Genomic DNA, 24,651 nt, shown 5'->3' with positions numbered 1-24,651 from the left:
AAACCCTAGTGTAATCACTAAAAAGCAATAACAACAGCAAAGAGATACAAGTAATGAAATGATGGAGAAAAATAAAATTATACAGAAACTAATTAATCTCCTTGTCCCCCCCCCCCCCAAAAAAAGGCAGAAAGAGAGAAAAAAGAATAGTTCAAATAGAATGCCTGAGCTCAACCATATTGACTGTTACATGTAATTTAAATAGTCTAACCATACCAGTTACAAGGTCAAGGCTGTCAGATTGCATTAACAAAAAAAGCCCAACTGTATGCTCTTTTTATGAAACCCACTCACACATATATAACCCTCTCACAACTGGTCAAAAGTGATACTTGTATCAATCTCACTAAGGGAAGCCATTGGTGATTTATGGATAATATAAAATCTTAAAAATTAAAGAAACTTTATAATCTGTGTTTTCAAAGTAATAGATAGCCAATTCATACCATATGTAACACATTTAGCTAGGCCCTAAGGGGAAGGATTACAAAAGATTATAGCATGCCATTTCTAAATTTAACAACAGATTGATCATATTCTAATAAGAATGAAGTAAATTTACAGTGTTCTGACTTTGGAATCAGAATATATGGGATGTACAATTTTTAGCTATGTGGTTTTGCTAAAGCATACTTATCTAGGACTCAATTTTTCTTTCTGTAAAACAGTGGGTTCTCTAGGGAAGTAAGGAGTCATTTATCATAATTTTAAAATATATGTAAAAGCATCTCACAATACACCCCATCTTTAACATACTCCCAGCTTGAGTCATGAGGTTCTACATAATCTGTGTACATATTTTGAAAAAGCTTCCCTGTAATTCTGCCCACCTCCAGCCCTACAGCCTACCCACCAGTTGAAGATCACCAAAGTAGATCATTTCTATGGACCTTCCATCTATGACACTTTATGATTCTCTATTTTTCACAGAATTAATATTTGGGTGTTCTTCAAATTAAGTCAAATTTGCAGACAACTATTAGGCTAGTGCTGACAAGACCCAGTATGTCTTCTTGACATCTTGCCATTTCCTTTCAATTGATGTATCAGAAATTGCCCATTATAACTTTTACTTACCTACAAATATTTTATTTCAGAGTGAATGCATATATCCAATAAAGAATACACTGTAGATGCACATATTTAGTTGTCTATGCAATTCAGTTCACTACAGCAGAATTGCTTAGGGATTGTTTAATGCTGCCTTGGTCTAGGGTGGCTGGCATTGATCTGTTGAAAAATCAATGAAGTCTGTGCTTTGGAAAAGAGAGCACTAAATTAGTTTTACTGGTTCACAAAACTGGAAAGTAGGTCATTGCCCAACATTCCAGTAATTGCTGCTAGTTCTTGCAGGCTCAGTGGCAGATACTGAGGGACAGGACAGTCACTCAAAGCCCTGGGGGTAGAGGGACTCAGGTCCCATTATTCCAAGAGGGGCTAGTCAAGCATAGTATTCAAAAAGGGAGAAGAGCATGAACTCCCCACTCAGTCTTCATCATCTAGGGCTACAGGAAATAATTTTCTGCCACAGCATATGGTTTATTTTAGTTTTAATATGTCAGAGATGTTTCCTTTAATTATTTTCTCATTACTTTCTGCTTTTCAAAAAAGACTTTTACCCACCCCTCCCCTGAGAGTGCTTGAGATTTCTGTGTTATTTCATTTCTAACATGTTGCATTTCAAAAGACTTGCAGAATTAAATCTTGGCAGAAAAAAGGGGGCTAATTAAGTAAGAGTGGGTCATGTTCTAATTTCCCATTCTTAGAATGAAAGCCTTTTTAATTGTAAGGCTTAAGTTAAGGGACTAAAATTTTTATTTTAATAACCATGAACATCACCATCTCATACATTGGTCAAAAGAGAAACTTGTATAAATCCCATTGAGGGAAGCCATTGATGATTTCAGAGAGAAGGAGATGGAAGGCAAAGTAGAATAGCAAGGGATCACAGGCAAGAATGATACAGCTTTGGTGTTAGCTATCCTATGATATGTGGTATTACTCTTGTGGCCCTCGGTTGAGACCTAGACTATAGATTTAACAAGGGCTAGCCTTTATTGGAATCAAGGAATATGAGAAGCCTTTTCCCCCTGACTTCACATTTCCCCCTGACTCTCAATGTCTCCCCTTTCAGTCTTCTCCTTTTTCCCACAGAGAAGGTGCCTCTCTTGCCCTCAGTTACTTATCAACAAGGCCGTGACTTAGCATAACCCCAGGAGGCACCATTTAGAGATGGTGCCTGGAGTTGGGTAATACTATGACTCTTTTGCTTTCACGGAAAGATTGAAAAATCTTTGAGGCAGAAGAACCTCACTCTCCAGTAGTGAAGCATCAGGAAATTTGGCAGAGACAGGAGAGACAGTTGAACTGGTAGTTTCCTAGTGTTCTATTATCACTACATTGTAAGGGACTATGTATGATATGTCTCTAGCAACGATTCTTGCAGGACAGCATCACTGCTGCATTGTTCAGTACATTTTCTAGAGAATATGATAGAGAAGGATGAGAATTTGTTACCAGAGATCTTGTGATATCTGCAGTGCTCTGACATACATTATATTCTTTCAGACTTTTGACATCATTTTGGGGCTAGGAATATCAGACATTATCATGTCCACTATATAAAATTAGAAACACTAAATCCGAGAGACCAAACTACATTCCTAATATGCATAAATGAAAAGTTGAGTTCCACTAAAAATCAAGTGGCCTTCCTCTTAATCAATCTTATTCTAAGTTTGTGTGTGTGTGTGTGTGTGTGGTATTCATTCTACACATTCATTTTACAGTAGAGAGTTCCATTTTGGATCAGGTCCACTCAGGGCTATGAAGTAGAAGCCAAAACAAACATATGTAGCTTTCTGGTCTTTTAGTCCCAGCTCTGTTTTCTAAACAGAGCCCGAGGCAAAAGCTTACATGCTAATACTTCATTATCAATGTATCCCAGGAAATTAAGAGTAACAGAAAAAAGGATATGAGGGAAGAAAGGAAGAAGAGTTTAGTGGATTCTGGGATATAGCACCTAGATCTCATTTCAGGAATGACAGGACTGTTCCCCGGGCTGCTGGAACTGCTGCCAGGGGACAGCCCTTTGTGGTCAGCCCTTTTCAGGAATTGCCTCAGTTGAAGAGAGACACTTCGTCCTACCAACACCCTCTTCCCAGTGACTGATCAATGCAGCAGCATAAAGGTCTGGCCATCTTGTCTCAATCTGAGACAATTTTGAAGGCTCATCTCAGTTCCAGAGTTCTCCCATGGAATCAGATGGCTCCTTTGTTGGGACTCATCACAGCCCAGCTTTTCCCTTTGCCTATTTCCATCCTTTCCCAAGATCACTCCCTAATAAATTTCTTGCATGTTAATTTCTGTCTTAGTTTGCTTCCCCAGGAGCCCAACTTGTAAAATTACACATTAACCTTTTGCAGTAGGCCAATGTTAACTCTTCTGCCCTCTGTCATAGGATTGTCCAAAGAGATCTGGGTGATCTGAACATCCTGCAGAACATTATACTGTCATTATAATGAGGATATCATGCCAACTGGACCATAAAAGTGAGAAGTGGTAAATATTTTGGAGGCTTTGGTAAGACACAAGTGCCCTAGCAGGTGGGAAATAACCCTTACAAAGCCTCAAGGGCCTATCACATCAATGGTATTTTGGGTGTCCAAAATCTAAGAAATCTCCAAATAAAAATAAAATTATTTTATCTTTTATCTCTCACTACAAAAAAAAAAAGAATTGTTATGTCTAATAGACCTCCTCAGATTCTGAAGTAGCATATCGCACAGTTGGGAATTCTTCTCTGACCTGAATACCAGGTAACACAAGAGGGTCTCAGCTCTAAGTGGGTCCTAGAGTAGGAAAGAGCTCTTCAGCTGGTATAGGCCCAACAATAGCTGGGCCACACAAATTAGCTAACCCTATAATATTAAAGGCATCAGTGGTGGGAAAGTCACCATATGGAGTTTATGGCAGCCTCAGTGGGAATGATAATACAGACTGCTAAGGTCATCCATGTGCAGAGAAACTGCCATGCAGCTTCTATCATACTACTAGGGAAAGATGGACTACCTGACTAACGGGACATTAAGTGACTATGTGGCCATAACTACCATCATGAGCAGGGCTCTGTCAAATACACTAAGCCATAGGTTCAGGGGGTTCCAGCTCCAAACTGAGCCCAAGCAAGACCAGTGTCTACAAGCAAGCTGCATAACAGGTGGCATAGACCCCTCATGTCATCTGTCTCTGCTGTTCTAGGGCCTCTTGTTGAGTTCACTCTTATAACAGCAGAGGGAAATCTCATGCCCAGCTGATAGAGGAAAATCCTCAGGCTTGGTTATAGATGGTATAGCTTGGTATGTAGGTATAACTCAAAAGTGAATGGAACCATTTTATAGTCTAACTTGAGTGTGTTCAGTGTGCAGCACTTTTGTTGGTGCACCTGGTTAACTGAATTTATGAGCAAAGAGAACCCTCCTAAGGCTATAACATATCCAAATACATAGGCAATGGAAAACATCTTGGCCAGCAGATAAAGGGTCCTGAAGGAGAAAGATTGTAAGGAGTAAGCACAACATATGAAGATTTTTGTATTACATGCAACACCCACTAGAATACATCTATCACAGAAGAAGCACTAAATAATCATGTAGACAAAACAACTCAACCATTGTCAGCTCAGAGCCCAATGCAGGGCTCAAACTCATGAACCATAAGATCATGACCTGAGCCAAAATCAAGAGTTGAATGCTTTGCCAACAGAGCCACCCAGGCACCCCTGGTTTCCCAATTTTTATAGGGCACATAGAGAGACTATGCAAAGGAACTGCATTTCAGAACTGTCCATGGGGATGGAGAGAGGGGAAGATGACAGAGCGCTTTTTCTACTGCCTCCTTCCCAGGGGTTCCTAAACCTATGATGGTGGTAGCAACAGCAGCCAGAATTTCTGACCACAGGCATGACATGAGCCATCAATAGTACCACTCTGGTCAGAAAGTGACTGAGGATACAGGGCCGAAGAGAGGTGTGATGGAAAATAAACTATGATCAGTATAATTAGTAGGGATGTATATACACATGTCTAATTTCTGAAGGACCTAGCTATATGTTTATCCTGCTATGAAATATTTACTTCTCTTATCTGATTGAGGGAGAGAAAGTAAGCAGAATAGTAAGGGTGGCAAAACAATAGCAACAACAACAACAATAATAATAATAATAATAATAATAATAATAATAATTTTTAAAATGTATGACTGTTAGTTCTTCACAGCTAACAAAAATGGAAAAATATGCTTCTTTAGATGAGAAATTATGAGACATTTTTCTTCTACTTACCCACAAGCATTTCAATTTCCTCTCTCTTTCAGCAAAGGGGAGGATTTGATGGCTGGGCTAAACTGGATTTTTCCATGCAACAGAAAGCTAGGAAGAAGCCACAGAAGCCCAGATATTGAAGGACACTGGAGGTGAAATATAATCCAACCACCTCACTATACAAATTAGGAAGCAGATCTAGAGAGGGAAAATGAGCTCGGTGTCAGCTTTTGATTTAGGAGGAAATGATTAAGAAAGAAATGATTGTATTCCTGTTAAAATTAAGTGGTGTCCTCATTAAAAGTTAGCCTCTTAGGAAAGAGCAGGCATGGGTGGAGACTGTGTTCACTGGATCTCTGTTATGCTATATGGATTTCATATTCATTATTTCCTCTAATTAACTGATTAATCCTCACAAAATCCTAAGAGGTAGATATCATTACACCTATTAATTAAGAAGTTTAGTAGCCTGTGCAAGGCCAGATTAATAATTAGTAGCTCCTGGAATCAAACCCTGATTTCTGACGCTGAATATCCTATTCATTCAATAGTGCTGTACCAACTCCAGAAGTGAAGCAGTTAAAGATCACTGAAGCCAAAAACAATGAAATCATATTTTCATTTTAATATGCTGTTTCCACTTCCTTTTCATTATGTGAGTCAAAAACATCAAAGATTATAGAACAATGGCTTGTCCCAAGTTAATAAGAGCTTAACTTTCCGTTTGACTCAATAAAACACTGACATAAATATGAGCAAAAACATTCAGGAAAGACATTTCCAAATCTCCTCACCACCACGTGGGGCAGAAGCAGCAAAGTCTTCCCACCCCAGCACCTCCCTGTTTAAAATGAGGCCACTCCATTCCTGGGCTTTCTAGCTCTAAAACAGAACAGAGCAGAACAAAACAGGACAAAACAAAACACAACCACTACCTGCATAGTTCGTTTCTTTCTTTTCCTGTAATTTTTTTTACAAACTTTTAAATCTTCCAAGAATAGGAACACCAGTGGGAAAGGGGCAGACTCACAGAAATGCTGACCCAGTGCAAACACAGGAAGTGCAGTTGCATCAGGAGACTGGAGCAAGTCACCCTGAGTTGCCCGTGGTGCTTTAGATTGACTGGCTTAGGCTGGTTGGTTGCACAGCTCATGGGGAGTCTAGTCTGGGTGCTATTGCTACAGCACAGTCATATCTTAGGTATCACCTGGGAAAAGAATAAGAGATTCCTTTAGACCTACCTATCTAATCAATCACAGAAAATATTTAATTTTTTTCTTTTTCTTTTTAAATTTTAAAAATTTATTTATTTTTAAAATAAGCTTTATATGCATTGTGAATCCCAATACAGGGCTTGAACTCATGACTCCACGTTTAAGACCTGAGATGAGATCAAGAGTTGGGAGCTTAACTAACTGAGCCACCTGGGCACCCCCCACCCCAACGACCACCAATTTTTTTTTCTTAAATAAGTCATTGGATTTTTCCCTTCCCTTTTCTTTGCTCCCACTTTTCTCCTCCTCTTACACTTACTATGTACCAACCACAATTCTCTGTACTTTACATGTTTTAACTCTGAGGAAGACAAATTTGCTATTCTCATTTTACAGATGAATCCACTGATATACAAAAAAAAGTTAAATAAATATCTTTGGTCCCACAGTAAATACATCGGGGGGCCAGTGTTTGAACTCAAGAAGCCTGGCTCAGGATGTTACAATCCATAATCACAGTGCTATAGTCATATGCTGTACGTTCTTCTTACTTCCCAGAATTGATCAACCATGTGCTTATTTGTTTATGAAGATCACTAGAGATGCCTGGCTCAACCCAAAGCAATTAAACAAAATGTTTATTTATTTTAAGAGAAAGAGAGAGGAAGCTAGCCAGGGAGGGGCAGAGAGAGAGGGAGAGAGAATCCCAAGCAGGCTCCATGCTGTCAACACAGAGCCCGATGTGGGGTGTGATTCTACAAACAGTGAGGTCAGGACCTGAGCCGAAGTCAAGAGTCAGATTCTTAACTGCCTGAGCCACCCAGGTACCCCTCAACCCACAGCATATTAATCAGTTTTTAGCTCATTTATAAATCTGAAAGACAGTCACATTGAAATAGCTAGTTTCTAACAGCACTCCTGTGGACTGCTTAGGGTTACACTGTGTACCTGTCTAGTTGAGTCATTTATTCTTCATCTCCAGCTTCAAGCTCATCTGTAGCCTTCCAGCCTCCATGTTCCAGCCACACCGGATGTCCTACTGTACTGTCATGCCTCTGTGCTTTGCCTACATTCTTCCCACTTCCCCTAATGCCATTCCTTCCTTTCTGTACCTTAGGAACAAATTCCATGCTCCTAGCCCTATCATTCTAGCCTGTAACTAGAAACATTATAATCACTTATATGTCCTTTGCCCTCTAGATTGAACTTCCCCTGAGAGATGTAACAATGTTTTTTCTTCTCTGTCTCATTTCCCATAAGAGTTAATACAAAAAAGACACTAAGTAAATTTATACATGTTTTATCAAGAAAAATTTAAATGTGAGGAAAACCCTTTTAAATGTGTCTGGTATTTAAAACATTAACAATTCATTTTAGGGAAGAATCAGTTCTGAACTGACTTCATAATCCTTTTATGCTAAGACCTTCAACCAGCATAGCAAAAGTATATATAAAGATAATACAATGAGAAAAGTTCACAATAAAAATACGCTTGTGTTATTATGTGTAACCCACTGTAATTTGTCACAAACTGTCAAGCACCTAAAGGTCTTTCTCTTCTTTCAGCACACTTCCCTGGCTGGCAGAGGTGCACGTTCTATGCTACAAGGGTTTTAGAATTTAAGGACTGCACAATGCAAGGCAGTTAAAGTTTATTTAGGTCTTAAGAGAGCACCACAAAGAGATTTCTCTAAACTTACCCAGTGAGAAGGATTCACTAAATTTGTGCTCTTCTTGGAGAGAAAAGCTTGGGCTATGGGCAATCCTCCAACTCCAGGTAGGACTCAGTTGAGGATAGTCTGGCTGGAGTACTAACACTACCTTACAAACCTCCCCCTTGTCTAGTAAAGGAAAACCAACATGAGAAGTAAGTGGTCAGAACAGCACACATCTAATACTGTGGACAACTGAATCTGTAGCCTAGTGGAAAAGGCAGGTTGATACCAACTAACATTGAATTTTGTTTTATTTTATTCATTAGAAACTAATAAGAAAAGAACTAGTATATAATCGATGGCTTTAATAACAATAATAATAAAGTATACAAAAAATAGCATCATTAAACTATTGGTTGACTTTCTTCCACTAAGGCCATATTGAACTATGGCCTATTTTAGGATAAGAAAGAAACTGAGATTCTGTGTCAGGAAGGTCAGTGACTAATTTAGCTTAAACTGAAAAATATATGAACTCTCTTCACCCCCAACTCCAGTTCCTTGAAGGTAATAAGGGTTCACAATTCTTTAGCAACAATTTTGAAAACTGGAAGTTTTTAAAACTAATTTGGTGGCAATATCCAATCTGAGCTCTCTTGGCAGCAAAATCAGACCTGAATAGACACGAAGCTATTTAGAGTCTTTATTTTTCCCACTAAGTGTGAATTATTTATACATTTCTTAGCAGAAAATGAATGTGTTTAATTTGAGGGTGCTACCCCAGATCTGGAAGAAGGTATCTGGTATATGCCCATTTTCCCTTTCTAATAATGACAAACTGCATTCTAAAACACTTCTAGATTCAAAGGCGTCAGGTATTTGACCATGTACTTGTAAACAGATAACAATCCATTCCTGGATGCTAGTCTCCTTGTCATCCCGCAGAGACTAAAATGCATTTTGAATGGCAACCAACAATCAGCTTAATCCATTATCTCCTATTGTCTGCACATGTAAAAAATGTCCAGTTTTTTGGTGGATTTCAAATTAAACCAGAGGAGGTTATCATCACACTTTTTATTTCCATTTTTTAACTGCTAAAATCACCCTGGGTTTATTTTAAAAAATTATATTCTTTCACACCAGGAATGGTGCCCCTTCTATTCAATGAAGTATTTACTTTGCATTTTTCACACCAACCAGCCAATTATAGGGATAGAGCACGGAATATAAATGTTGGGAGGGTCTCAAAGATAGACAGTTCTAGACTCTGGTCTGTCATACCTCTCTTTTATTGGTAATAAATTCAAAACAAAGAATAATTGTTCCTTCTTAGAAGTTAGTGATGATCAAGTCATGCTGCAGAAGACCACAGTTGTATTTATTTTTATTATTCTCTTTTGCTCCTCCTACTCAATTATGTAGTCCAAAGCTCTACACATAGCAGGTAAGTTATGGAATTTCAGTAATAAATTACAAAGTGGTTAACCTGCTTTATGTGGGAGTGGGGGTGTCTTTTTCACATTTTTCATCTCCCTCTCCTCCTGTATTTTATTTTGGGTATTTCCTTCTGTTGTCTTTCTACTGACTACTTTTATTTTTCTACATCTAGTTTACTCTTTGTTTCATGCATTAAGATCCTTTTTACTTCTAATAACCATGTTTTCATTTTTATTATTTACTGCTGGTCTGTTTTCATGTATTCCCACTCTTGTTTGATAACTTTATGTTCTTCACTTCTGTATTTTTGAGAAATTTGGACATACTTATTTTTTTTAATGTTTTATTTATTTTTGAGAGAGACAGAGAAACAGAGCACAAGCAGGGGAGGGGAGAGAGAGGAGACACAGAATCTGAAGCAGGTTCCAGGCTCTGAGGTGTCAGCACAGTGCCTGATGTGGGGCTCAAACCCACGAGCTGTGAGATCATGAGCTGAGCTGAAGTCAGATGCTTAACCAACTGAGCCACCCAAGCACCCCAATGAACATATTTATTTTGAATGCAGAATGCTATCTTATTTATATTTTATGATTTGTGAATTCTTCTTATATATGAATCTTTTGGCTATCTCAGATGAAAGGGACTTCCTTGGGTGGTTTATAATTTTCAATCAATTCAATTTTCAAAAGAGTCTCAATTGCAAAGTACCTTATTTTTATTGACACCCTCTCCTGATCTATTTGTTTCATAGTTGGCCTAATTAATGGCTGTCGGTTAGGGTAGATTCTTAATCTTTTTTATCCTTAGTGCTGTTCTTGTTAAATGACTTCATTGAAAATTTAACAACATCCTTGTTTCCTTTCCCCAAGAAATACTTAACCAAAACCATTTTATTGATGACTTCAAGAAGTTTACAGGCTCCTTGGGGCACCTTGGTGGCTCAGTTGGTTAGGCATTGACTTCAGCTCAGGTCATGATCTTGCAGTTCTTGAGTTCAAGCCCTGCATCAGCCTCTGTGCTGACAGCTCAGAGCCTGGAGTTGCTTCAGATTCTGTCTCCTCTCGTTGCCTCTCCCTGGCTTGTGTTCAGTCTCTCTTGAAAATAAATAAAACATTTAAAAAATAAAGAAGTTTATAGGCTCCTCAAGACCCAGTCAGTTATCCTGTAGGAGGCTTTAGATCTCAGGTGAAGGACTCTGAGTTAGAGATTTTGCTTTTGTCTCCTATGAATAGAAAAATTCTAAATGTTTAGCTTTCTTGCAGTATACTAGTTACAATGATCTTAAAGGGATTTGCTTGGGGCATAGATATGTGATGCATTTTAATTTTAGGCATCCTTAAAGGTGTGTAGAGGTAATCTGTTGTGATTTTAGTTTGCATTTCCTGATGACTAGTGATGTTGAAAATTTTTTCATATGCTTGTTTGAATTCTATACACTTTTTTGGGTTGTTGGTAAAGGGTTTGAATCTTTTGCCCATTATTTAAAAATTAGGTACTCTGATTCCTTATTTTTGGGATTTTAGAGTTCTTTATATACTCTGGATGGTAGTCCATTATCAACTACATAATTTGCAAAAATTTTCTCTGACTCAACAGCTTATCTTTTTATTCTCTTAATGTCTTTTAAATATTAGAAATTTAAATTTTGACAAATTCCAATTTTCAACTTTTCCTTTTGTGGATTGTGCTTTTGGTGTAGTGCCTATGAAATCTTTGATTAACTAATGCTCACAAAGATTTTCTCTTTCTTTCTCTTTTTTTTAAGTTTTGTTATTTTAGGCCTATAATTTATTTTATTTTATTTTTTTAGGCTAATGATGTATTTTAACATTTATATATGATATATGGTTACTGCATTTTAAAATAATATTTTAAAGCATATCTTATTTCTCCTTTTTTATTTGGAGTTGTGGGGGGGCTGGTAATGAACTTATTTAATCCAGCAGATTGAGCGTTAATTGGTTCTACATTATATACTCTTTTCATTCAATAGTTCATCTGCTTGATATGCAACTAATTATATATAGGCTAATTGGCTAGTTTCCAATTAAGATAGGGAAAGGGCTGGCCATGCATGAAATACTGAGTAATGTAGAACAGTATGTAAATCATTTTTCCTGACTCTCATCAGACTGCCGGACTTCCTAAACAACTACGCTGGCGAAGTTCTTTGCATAATGATATCAAACCCATACATTAGCAAATGCATATTGGTAGTTAGGTAGTATATATTAATGGGGTGTAAATAACTTAACACAAAAGTGATTAGTTCATGAAGGCATCTCTTCAAAATATAATATTTATGAAATATATTTAATGAATATACATGTTATGATGGGAACAGATGGGTTAAGGGTTTCCTAATATTGTTTTAAACTTTAAGATATTTTCTTACCAAGTTTCTATTATTGAAAAATGCAGAAATTCATTCACATTTTTCCTGAGAAAATAAATACGTTTATAAAATAAATAACTCACAGAGACGGAAAGTACAGCATGGGGATATAGCAAATAATATTGTAATAATGTTGTATGATGACAGATGGTAACTATACTTATTGTGGTGAGCAGAGTAATGTATAAAATTGTCAAATTATTATGTGTAACACCTAAAACTAATATAACATTGTACGCCAACTACACTTCTATAATAAAAACAAAAATAAATTAAAAATATTAATGTTTCTCTGACCCAGAAAAAAAGAGATTCTTTTATAATAAAAAAATATTTTTAGAAAAAAAAATCAAAAGGAAACAAAGGGCCTTGGAATAAGACAGTGATATCTGGAATACATATTCATGAGCAGTTTGAAAAACGTAGGTCATTGTGATGCCACTTTATCTTTTGTATAAAAATTCCAAAAACTATAAAATGTAAATCACCAGGAAAAAGTCTCTGCATTTGTACCTTTGTGGGAAAACCACTGCTAACAATTTAAACTATTGTAAGAAGTTTTTAACCAATGTTTGTTTTAGGATGGGAATTATGTTTAATTGAGAAAGTGCTTCAGGCAAAATGTAAGACCTTAACAGGGTCTTGTGATATTGATGGAAGTTTTATGTAAAACAAAAGCATAGTTTTACTTATTACTTTATAGAGAAAGGGAGATGAGAGAGAGGGAGATCAGCTGGGTTGTAGACAACTGTCCATAACCCGTCATGAACTCCTGCCCTCCATCCCAGTCTCCTCCACTATTCAGTAAAATGCGCACACAAATCACAGAACATTCATTCCTGGACATCTTGTGGAACTGATGAAGAAGCCAGACCCCTATCCTGGACTAATACAGCACAAAGACATAATATGTGGATGAGGATCCTAAAGAATTAAGTACAGGAACTAGTAAAAACCATGGGATTTCTCTGGCAGGACAGTGGAATTGGTGTTTGAACCAAGTTGAACCATATCTCTAGGGGTCAGGGAGCTTCCAACGAGGGGGCTATAATCCGGGCTACACATAGATTTTACTTTTATCAAAAAGAACACACTTACCGATATAACAACATGTCCTTGGGGCACCTGAGCGTCCAACTTTGGCTTGGGTCATGGTCTCACAGTTTGTGGGTTTGAGCCCTGCATCAGGCTCTGTGCTGACAGCTCAGAGCCTGGAGTCTGCTTTGGATTCTGTGTGTGTGTGTGTGTGTGTGTGTGTGTGTGTGTGTGTGTGCGCGCGCGTGCCCCTCCCCCACTCACACTCTGTCTCTCTGTCTCTTAAAAACGAATAAATGTTTTTAAAAAAAGTCCTCAGAATATTATTAAATAGAAAAAGCAAGTTGTATAAGAGCAAGCTGTGCTGTTGTTCCAAATTCAACTGGAAGTTGAATTTCAGAGGGAGAATTTGTTATGCAAACCAGATCTATATTAAGAATGCATTCAGATACAAGTAACAGGTTGTGATTATGGAGTCTATGTGGAAAGAGATGGGGAGAGGGTGAAGAATCAAAGTTGTAAAGGATGTACGCAGAACAGACTCTGCAAAGGAAAGTGGGAACACAGAAGCCTACATCGTTTACCTGGCTCAGCGACAAGTGAAAAACTGGGATCTCCTAATGAGAAATACTTTTTGAAGATTTTGAAGATTTCCGAGATGGCAACTGCAGAGTTATTAAATTGCATGCGGGGACCCCTCTAGGGCTGAGGCCACATGCCCATGATGCCAGCTCTCAGAGGACATAGTCCATAATTCCTGTGCTTTATTGCACACTTTTCTCTTAATTGCCTACTTTTTGGGGGAAATGTATCTTTGCTTCCAAAGACAATACATGGTGAGAAAATAAAGGTTTATCTTGGCCCAGATCTCCTTGCTTGCCATCTATCTTTGCTTCATTTCAGCTTGGCAGCTTGGAAGGTCTTGCGAATTCTCTTCCTGGGACTCACCTGCATCTCTCACATTGACCAAGACCTGAAGTCTCTCACACACTACTCTCAATTATACCATTTGCTTATTATTTCGCAGTTCCAATAAAACTATCTTCCTACCTGATTGTTGTAGGAACAGTGTGCCAGCATGCGGTAGATTGTTAATACGACTTCCTGAATCACTGATTCATATAGATTTCATTCTAGTCACAGTTCTGACTGTTACTGAGGAAGACACTGAGAGGCCCCAGCTTCTCTTCTAATAAGTGATGAGTTTGAGACAAATATCAAGTCTAACACTGTATGAGTGGTTCCATGTGTAGAAAGATAACATTTAAAAAGAGAAGAAGCTGAGAGGATGGTAAGGCTTACTTCTAGCAGGTGTTCTATCTGCTTTGGAAAATATGCAAGCTGTTGGAACAGGAAAAACCATAAACACAATTCTTGATTTCCAACATACAGTTAATTAATGGATGTACTTATAACTTCTACATTAATACATTCATAGCTGCATTAGTTATTTATTCTACATGTTCAAGTCTGCTATTATGTTATTTCCTACATAGAAAATACAGCTAAGGAGGTTAGTGTGTGACTATATCTAGTTGTATATCCAGACTATTAACTGGATAAGAATTGAAGTCTGTCTTAGTCTTTGGGCAGACTAAAATTGGTTGTCTTTGTGAACTTCTTTAAGTACAATGTGGATCCCCAAAGCATAAAACCAGGTGTTATTTCCAAAAGAAATAGCAATGGAAGCGAGCTAATGACCAGAAAAGCAAGCCTTGTGCAAGATCCAGCCAGCATAGAGCTTAAACACAAAATTTCTCTTGAAATGAGCCTTCGTGTAGCAACAGACAAGAATCAAGATGTTGGGGTGCCTGGGTGGCTCAGCTGGTTGAGCATCCAGTTCTTGATTTCGCCTCAGGTCATGATCCTGGAGTCACAGGACTGAGCCTCACGTTGGCTCCACATTGAGGGTGGAGCCTGCTTAGGATTTTCTCTCTCTCTCTGTCTCTATTTGTCCCCCTCCCTCCTCCACTTGCACTCGCTCTCTCTTTCTTTCAAAAATTAAAAAACAAACAAACATGTTAATCACCATTACTAATATTAGCTGATCCAAATTCTCTTGGAAATTTTAAAATTCATTTGGGGCCAGAGGCAATGAGGGGAAATAATCACCTCCTTATTTTCAATTAAATATCTAATTTACCTTCTTTCTCTTCAGAAGTGGAGACAGAACCAATAAAACTTCTTCCCAAAAACGTCTCACTTATTGAAAGTAGCCTAATAAATTTAGAATACTAATTTGTGGGTAAGTCCAACTAAATCTAATGAACTGATTTTTCATATCAAACATAATACCATTTTGCTCCCCACCCCTGGCCTTTTCTAATTTGGAATCAGCAAAATTGATGATTTTAAGAAGTGAATGTTGTCTGGGAACATTAAATGTAGTGAAAAAAAAACTGCAGAAATCTGTGAGTTTGAAAATAGTTTATATACTTCAGCAGGAAAGTAAAATAAACACAGAGCCAATTATGAGGCAGTAGAAAGACAACTGGACCCCTAGTTTTAAGGATTTGAATTGTAGCTTTGTCACTTACTAGCTTTGAGGCTTTAGGTAAGTTTTTTAAAATATATTTCTTAGTTTCTTTATTGTGTGTGTGAGAGTGAGAGAGTGCAAGCACGTGAAGAGGGAGGGACAGACAGAGAGAGGAATGGAGACGGAGAATCCCAAGTAGGCTCTGCACTGACAGTGCAAGGCTGGATCCCACAAACCATGAGATCATGACCGGGGCCTAAGTCAAGAGTAGGATGCTCAACTAACTGAGTCACCCAGGCGCCCGTAGGCAAGTTTTAGAATTACTCCAACTCTTATTTTCCTCTCTAAAGGGATACAATTGTCTGTAGCTCACCAAGAATGCTGTGAAATCCATGCAGTGGAATGGCACTGTGGTTTTGTTTATTATGCAAATAAAGTGCATTCTCCCACAAAATTAAAATATATTATTACTATGTGCCCTTTTTTATGTAATTAATACTTTGAGAAATGAATTTTGTTTACCATTGTGTATTGTATATTTTACACTAAAAATTACCTACGTATGTATATTTTAAATATATAAAACCAAGCATACTTTTCTTTATGGGCTGAGGGACTTTCATGGGTAATTTTATCCATATGGGATTTTCACCTCATAAAAATGACTTCAGAATACAACCCCCACATAAGATGTAATTCCACTGCATATGCAAGTGTTCTGCAAACCATAAAGACCATGCAGGTATAAGATGTTATTAATAGTTTGTTTCTGAGGAGGACAACAAAAATACAGCAACAACGACAACAACAAAAGAAAAGAAAGAAAGAAAAGGAAGAAAAACACACTCCTTACATGAAAGGTTTCTCATATTGTTTTTCTTAACTACACCAGTTTTATATTTAGATGAAATAATATTGCAGTTTAGCACATACTGTTTTTAATCCTGAACAAGTATATTTGTATTCAGTTAAATATCTACAGGCTTAACAAAAGTGAGTTAAATTTTTTTGAATTTTATATCCATAAACTAGTTTTAATATAAATTTCTTGAAAATAAAAACATTGCAGCTTTTACAGATGAGAAAAAAAATTACAAAAGAATCCCAGAGGACAGAAAGACTAATTCAGCACAGCTTTGCAGTGTCAAATAAAAATTGTTTAACTTCTGTTTCCAAACTTCGATCCGAGTGGTCAAAAAATTTGTCCTTGCTTAGGGCATCTGGGTGGCTCAGTCAGTTGAGCATCTGACTCTTTTTTTTTTTTTTTAATGTTTTATTTATTTTTGAGACAGAGAGAGATAGAGCATGAGAGGGGGAGGGGCAGAGAGACAGGAAGACACTGAAACAGGCTCCAGGCTCTGAGCCAGCTGTCAGCACAGAGCCTGATGCGGGGCCCAAACCCACGACCGTGGGATCACGACCTGAGCCAAAGTCAGAGGTTTAACTGACTGAGCCACTTAGGCGCCCCGAGCATCTGACTCTTGATTTTGGCTCTGGTCATGATCCCAGGGTTGTGAGATAGCGCTCCTCGTCAGGCTCTGAGCTGAGTGTGGAGCTTAATTGGGATATTCTTTCTCTCTCTGTCTCTCTGTCTCTCTCCTTCTCTCTCTCCATGATGCAGTTTTGGAGTGGTGGGGGTCTGGAGCTGGCCAAGAACAAATTCTTGAGAAGTCTTTGGTGCAAAATAGTAATTTTACTAAAGAATGGAGACAGTACTCATGGGCAGAAAGAGCTGCCAAAAGTGAGCTAAACTTGACACAGTATTTAATAGTTATTGGAAGTCAGCTTTTAAATGATAAACAGTTTAAATTCCTTAAAAAATTTTTTTTGTTAATTTCAGAGAGACAGAGTGCCAGCAAGGTGGGGGGGAGGGGGGCAGAGGGAAGGACACCCAGAATCTGAAGCAGGTTCCAGGCTCTGAGCTGGCAGCACAGAGCCCAATGTGGGGCTCAAACTCATGAATCATGAGATCATGATCTGAGCCGAAGTCAGATGCTTAACTGACTGAGCCATCCAGGCACCCCTAGATAGTTTAAATTCTTGAGTAATCACCTTGTTATATTAGATAAATAGCCAATTTGAGAATCTTCATATTTGTTCTGTGATCACTGGAACTTCAGCAATAATTTTCAAAGTAACTGGTTATTCAACCAAAATTAATACATACATGTTTGTCTCACAAAAAAGAAAAAAAGGACTTTAAGTTATAATTTATCTAATGTTAGCAACAGAAATTTTAAAGATGATTTTTCCTCTTTTACAAATTAGAAACAAAGTGGAAAAGGCTAAGTTATTTGATGTAAATCAAGCATGTGTCACAGAGAAAATGGAACTGGAGGCAGGAAAGTCGAAAGCCAGTGAGAACAGGGCAGAGTGGCAAGGACAGCTGAAACAGCCTGCTAGTGAACACTAGCCTTACTAGACTCCTCAGAGCCATCATAAACATCTGAACTTTTTGGCTGATCTTGCAAGGGTTCCAGAATACATGCATGAAGACTCAGAATACATATATAACCCTAAATGTTGAACTTCAACATTTTCAGCAGCAATATGAAAAATGCTGTATGATACATTAATAAGCATCAAAATATAATTGCATGCTAGTAAGTGATTCTCTTGGTTTTATTTCCACTGTTTGTAGACTGATTTTTTTTTTATTCTTTAATTTGTGTTCTTCTATGATCACATCTTACTCCCAAGTATTTAAAGGTAGGCATTACCCTGAAGGGTTTCTGGGGCATGTGGTCTCGAGGAAAATGTACTAATATCAAGTGAGATCAACCTGGGTGTGAATCCTGCCTCCAGCGTTTACTAGTCAGATACCTTGGATCAAGAAACTCGTTCTCTGAGCCTTTCTTTCCTCCCGGTAAAACAAGGATCATACTGCAGAATAGACATAATGATTAAGTGAAATATACAAAATGCTTAGTTTAAAGTAGGCACACAATACATAGTAGCTCTTCATCAGCAAGACATCAGACGTTTCTCATTTTCCTCAAAGAGAAGGAAGAGCAACTTTAGAAAGAAGAGTAATGACTCTTCCACGGAAAAAAATATCTGGCTCAAATAGTTATGGTAATTGGTCATAATTTTCTCTTTCTGGCATTTTTGCAGTGGTTTTCAGATCATTATAGTAAACATTTTTTCAGCATTGTTGAGGTATGATTGGAAAATAAGAATTGTATATATTACAACATACAATGTGCTTTTTAAAAAGGTGTACTATATGATGACTTAATGGGCATAAACATCGTGAAATGATTACCACAATCAAGTTAATTACCATATTTATCACCTCACATGGTTACCATTTGTGTGTGTGTGTGTGTGTGTGTGTGTGTGTGTGTGTGTGTGTGTGGTGGGAACATTTAAGAGCTACTCTCAACAAATTTCAAGTTAACAATATAATATTATTAACTACAGTTACCAAGTTGCACATTAGAGCTTTCATTATTTATCTTATAACTAAATTTTACTCTTTAACCCATTTCTCCCTCTTTGACCCTGAACCCTGGTTCTATGATTTCAACTTTTTTAGATTCTACACATAAGTGAGATCATGCAGTATTGTCTTTTTGTGTCTGGCTTACTTCACGTAGTATAATGCCCTCCAAGTTCATCCAGGTTGTCACACATGGTAGGATTTCTTTGTTTCTTATGGCTGGATTATATTCCATTGTGTACACATACTACATTTTCTTTATTCAGACACTTAGGTTGTTCCCATGTCTTGGCTATTGTAAATAGCCCTAAAATGAACATGGAAGGAGTGATTTCATTTTCTTCTGATATACGCCCAGAAGTGGGATTTCTGGATAATATGGTAGCCTTACTTTTAATTTTTTGAGGCATTTCCATACTGTTTTCCACAGTGGCTATACCAATTTACATTCCTACCAAGAAAATGTAACATGTCCATTTTCTCCACATCCTCACAACATTTGTTATCTTTTTATTAATAGTAATCTTAACAGATTTGAGATGATATCTCATTGTGATTTAGATTTGCATTTCCTTGATGATTAGTGGTGTTGAGTACCTTTTTGTATATCTGTTGGCCATTTGTTTATCTTCTTTGGAAAAATATCTCTTCAGGTACTTTGCCCATTTTTTTCTTTGTGTTCTTGTTTTTTTTTGCTGTTGAGCTATTTGTGCTCCTTATATGTTTTAGATGTTAGCCTCTTATCAGATACATGCAAATATAAAATATTTTCTCCCATTCCATAGGTTGTCTTTTCATTTTATTGTTTCCTTTACTGTACAGATGCCTTTTCACTCAATATGTTTATTTTTCAATTTTGCTGACTGTACTTTTGGTGTTATGTCCAAAATATCATTGCCAAGGCCAATGTCAAGAAGGTTTTTCCTTATGGTTTCTTCTAAGGGTTTTATTGTTTTATATCTTACACATAAGGTTTAATCTATTTTGAGCTAATTTTTGTGAATGGTGCAAAATAAGGGTTGAATTTCATCCTTTTGGATGTGGATATCCAGTTTTCCCAACACCATTTATTACAGAAACTATCCTTTCCCCATTCCCTTTTGGCACCCTTGTGAAAGATTAATTGACTGTATATGTGTGGGTTTATTTCTGGGTATATTGTGTGTTTGTGTGCATGTGTGTTTGTATATACAGGAGAAAAGTCTTTGTTTCTCAGTTTATTGACATAAGTATTCAGCGAGGACCTGAACAAGGTCCAGAGAAAACATGTTACTGTTATTCTGGAAAGATTATTTTACTGGATTATTTATCTTGCCATTTCTTCCTGTAAAAAGGAGTAAGAAAGATGCTTTTAAGAGAAATAACTATAATCACTAGATACGTGTTATGTAATCTGAGTCACCATCCTTTAGGAGTCTTCGTTCTATCAAGTCCTGCCCTCACCCAGCTTCTTAGTGGTTAAATAATCTCCTTTGCCTCTCACACCATCACAGGGCAAAATCTGATTTGGTTATTTATTTAGGCTTCCAACACAACTCTGAATGATAATAAATGCAGTTATTAAGTAACACCCTTTTATAGTAATTCCCAAACAACATTAAGTAGGAAGTAAGAAGTCATTAAAACAACCAAGTCTCAAATCTTAGCAAACTTAACCCAGTGTGCCAGCAGTGACACCTGCTTACTAGGCTATATCTAGGGGATCTGAAGAGTGACTTCACGAAATAGAGATCAGCCAAGAGGACAGACTGCTTTTTGCTGCTTGGAAAAAGTAGAGAAAATCTGAGATTTGGTGTTGTCATACCTATTTACCTTACTTTCGGTATTACTTAATTTATCCGTATAAGAGGTAATGAGTTTTTACATACTGATGGAAAATAGCATGAGACAAATGAAAACAACCCTCTTCAAAAGGCTTCCCTAATCGCACTGGCTGGAAATGGACCTTTTTGTTTTCCCTGCTCTCTTGTATTTGTTTTTATCATACTTCGTTAAATAGAAGTGATTTGTGTCTGTTTTATCTTTCTACTGAGACATATAGTCATTGAGAACAGGTAACTATGTCATCCATATTTTTCTATCACCTACACATTTAGCAAAGTTTTTTATATTCAGAAGATAATAAAAATATATGAAATGAGCATTTAAATGGATAAGTAGAAGGAGAGCTTTGGGCCCATTCCAGAAAGTGATCATGAAATGAGAGTAACCAAGATAAAATTAGCCTAGAATTTAACTTTACATCAAGGCATGGAATCATTATAAGTCTGCAAGCATTATTACCAGTTTGGTCTCAATTCTCCACTTTACCTGCCAAATATTTTATTTCTTTGACTTTTCTTCATGTATATATGGAAAATTTCTTACTCATTTATTATTTACTTCTCAGTTTTGTTTCTATATAAATTAGCTCTTTCAAGTTAAAAATTTCAGTGAAATTGAGCAATTGTTATTTTCTTTAAATTAGATCATAAGACTATTAGAGTTGATGAGTTATTTTCCCCCCTGAATTCCGCATAGACGTTTAGCTTCCTGTCAATCTTCAGTCATCATTAACATTGATAAGGCTAATTGTATTTCCTGTGGAGTCCTGGTTGACAATACATAATACAATTAATCAAAAGCAAAATGAAAGCAAATTGTGGACAGGGTAATTCTTTTCATAATGAGTAATATACATTGACAGATGATTTTTATTAATGAGAAGTTCACATTACTTTATAAATTTGACGTTTTCTTCCTTGTAAGCATCTGGTAAGGATTAGTTTCCCTGTCTTTGGAGAATTTGAGTCTCAAGACTGCACAGGGATAATCTGGACAGGGCCCATTGCAGACTCCTAAATTAATATAATCTATCTCCCAGATCATTTGTCTTCCTATAGAAACCTATTAAGTTCCTCTGGTATAAAGACAGACACTCATCAATCACATGACAAATGTGATAACAAGCTCGCAGTGAGGTTATGGGAAAACAGAGGGACTAAATGAGCACACAGCTCTGCTCTCTGGCTGTAAGTTGGACTCATGTATCCTCTAGAAGGATCCAGAAGCTACCTCTCCTTCTTCCCCCTTACATTTCACCAGCACATACTGTTACAGGGAGGACTGTTACCAAATTGTTCTAGCTGGCTTCAAATGCCACTGAAGACTGGAATTCATTGGGGGCTACAAAGACCACTGACTCTGTTTTAATAATCTTCTGCTCAAAATATAGAGGAATGATGTGTCTTGTTAAGGGCATAATAATGAATTAGGGAGACTGTCATTTTTAAAAGGGAGTTATATCTTCTCTTTTGTTCTTGAGACAGGAGTTTGGACAGTGCCACACGGGAGTTACATACAAGATGAACAGTAACTGAATAATGGACTTTAAAAACAGAATATTGTTTCCCATAAATATCTCTCCCAAATAAATAAATAAAATCCCAAAAGTATTTGAAACAGCATTATGTTATTAGAGAAGATGCTTCACAGTTTTCATCTAGTTGTTAGGTTTCTTCTTTTTTGTTTGTTTTAAAATCAAGAAGCCTTTCAACATAAATTGGAAACCACAGTGTTTCCAATTGGAGAGGAATGCCTACTGCCTGATGCTTTTATTTATTGCATGCATGTATTTGTAAAAATGGTTGAAGCAGTGATCTAATAATTCTTGTTTCGCTGGGAAACAATTTAATCTTAAGCCCTGTTTATGTAGCCTCCCTCAAGACTGAAATGCATCATTACCCTTCTTAGTCTTTGTGGACCCAATGAAGATCCTGCAAGAAAATTTATAGTGCCCTACAGCTACCACCACCAGATGAGAGAATTGCCCTTTATTCTGCAAGCTGACTAGAGAATGATCTCTATTGATCTCTGAAGTCATACTCAGGTTTTAACATTGTTTTTCCTTAAGTCAATAAATGAAAACTGAAGTAACCCTCAGCCAATTCTGTGTTCTGGTAATAACAGGATAACCGTGTCTTCCACTGGCACCGCACAGGCAGTTTGCTGAGGAGGCTAACTCCCCAAGTTCTGCTGTCAGGAGAGGAGGTTATGCAAGCACGGAAACAAAGCTGTTCTGTCAGCCAAAATACCAGTTAGGCTGTGTTTGCTATGGCATAAATAAGGGTTCCCTTCAGATCCAGTCAATGTGAGAAAAACAAGGAAATTACCAAGGGTGGTTTAATGTTAAGAAGATAGGAAGTTAGGAAGCATAGAGAAACTTTTAATTGTTTTACAAACGTTTCCAGTAAACCATTCTAAACAGCTGGGCATACAAAATCACTACCACAACGGTTCAGAGAAGAGCAGCTGAGACTTGGAACAGGAGGAACAAGCAGGCTGCATGATCCTCCAAGAACACAGTTAGAGAAATGACCAGAATAATGCAGATTCTAGCAAAGCACACAAGATTTCCTTCTTTTTTCCCAGCAGATCAATTTATGCAAACAAGGTACCATTCTCAAAATAAGCCACTTCTTTTTAAAATGGCATTTAATGTAAACTGAGCCGTGAGTCAGTCTTTAATACAAAGGGTGACATAATCTTCCTATGACTCTGGACGCAATATCTGTAGAGGCAGAAAATCCATAAATCCTGCAACTTTTTAATCTTGCTCTAAAAACTCTGTTCAGTATATCGTTGGATTAATAGAAGTGCTTTTTTACTATTTCCCTGAATAATACAATTATTTTATTTAATAGCTCTTTGGTTTGTCATATCTAGCAGAGTCTTTGATACTGGCCTGAATGTCTCAGATTCAGCATTTTCTCCATTTGGTCTAGAAATTCAATTCATACATATATAGATGTTTGTGCATCTACTATATATGGTATATGTTTATTACTTATGTATGTGCTTATGTCCCACCTTATCCTATGAAAACTTTAAGTGCTAACTGTAAATTCACACAATAAATTTGCAATATAAAAAATTGAGACTATAAGACAGGGAAAGTCTAAATTAGCATGAGACGTACATTGGCTAGAGGAAAAAGGGAGAACTTTTATGCTTAAACATGCTATAAATTTCTATTTAGTTGCTATAACAGAGCTATGACCTGAGTTCTGAACTTTAGAAATGACAATATAATAATGTAAACAGGGATAATTAAATTGTTTTCATTATGTATAAAGATCAAAAACAAGGCACAGAACGTTTTCAGGAGGATCACAGCTTATGCCTAAAAGTTAGCTACTACAACATTCCGTCATGACCCATTGTATTGGGCACGCTTGTGGAAGTCATAAACATCACCCTCAAGAACAAACAGAAAAGTCATGCGTGGTAGTGTGTCCTGAGGAATGACAACAGCTTGATGTCTTATTTCAATTTCAGGAAAACAGTTCTCCCTGACATGTTCATGGGGAGGGAAGGTGATATAGTCGATGCACATAGAGTTTTAATGAGCGGTTTGGTCCAAGGATAAAACATACTGTGTCTCTAGTTAAACAGATGAACTGCATGAAATGTACCTGTAGGTAATTCTACTGTTGAAATTGACCCTATAGAAACTAATAGCTATGACCTATTGAGCAGTTACTATAAACCAGGTGCTTTGTTTATGTGCATTTTCCACTTATTTGTCCTAAGATTTTTAAAAATAATTACCATTTCCACTTCTGTATTTTATTAAAATTAAGACAAGAGGGCTGGAGAGAATTTAATATACCTACCAAAGGAGTGTGTGTGTGTG

The 24,651-nt window shown here is 37.1% G+C and overlaps 1 long non-coding RNA gene across 1 annotated transcript in view; it reads right to left on the bottom strand.

Annotated features, from left to right (window-relative positions):
• Positions 1-6,258: 6,258 nt before the first annotated feature.
• Positions 6,259-24,651, bottom strand: part of LOC115279931 — a 94,921-nt gene continuing 76,528 nt past the window's right edge. The window contains exon 5 of the long non-coding RNA XR_003903588.1: positions 6,259-6,527. This is a non-coding gene — a long non-coding RNA (uncharacterized LOC115279931). The remainder of the gene's footprint in view (positions 6,528-24,651) is intronic.

The sequence above is a fragment of the Suricata suricatta genome, chromosome 2 (genome assembly GCF_006229205.1).
Source record: "Suricata suricatta isolate VVHF042 chromosome 2, meerkat_22Aug2017_6uvM2_HiC, whole genome shotgun sequence".
In the NCBI taxonomy this organism is placed as follows: Eukaryota; Metazoa; Chordata; class Mammalia; order Carnivora; family Herpestidae; genus Suricata; species Suricata suricatta.
Note: the sequence above shows the minus strand (reverse complement) of the source record. Positions and strands in the feature narration are given on the sequence as shown.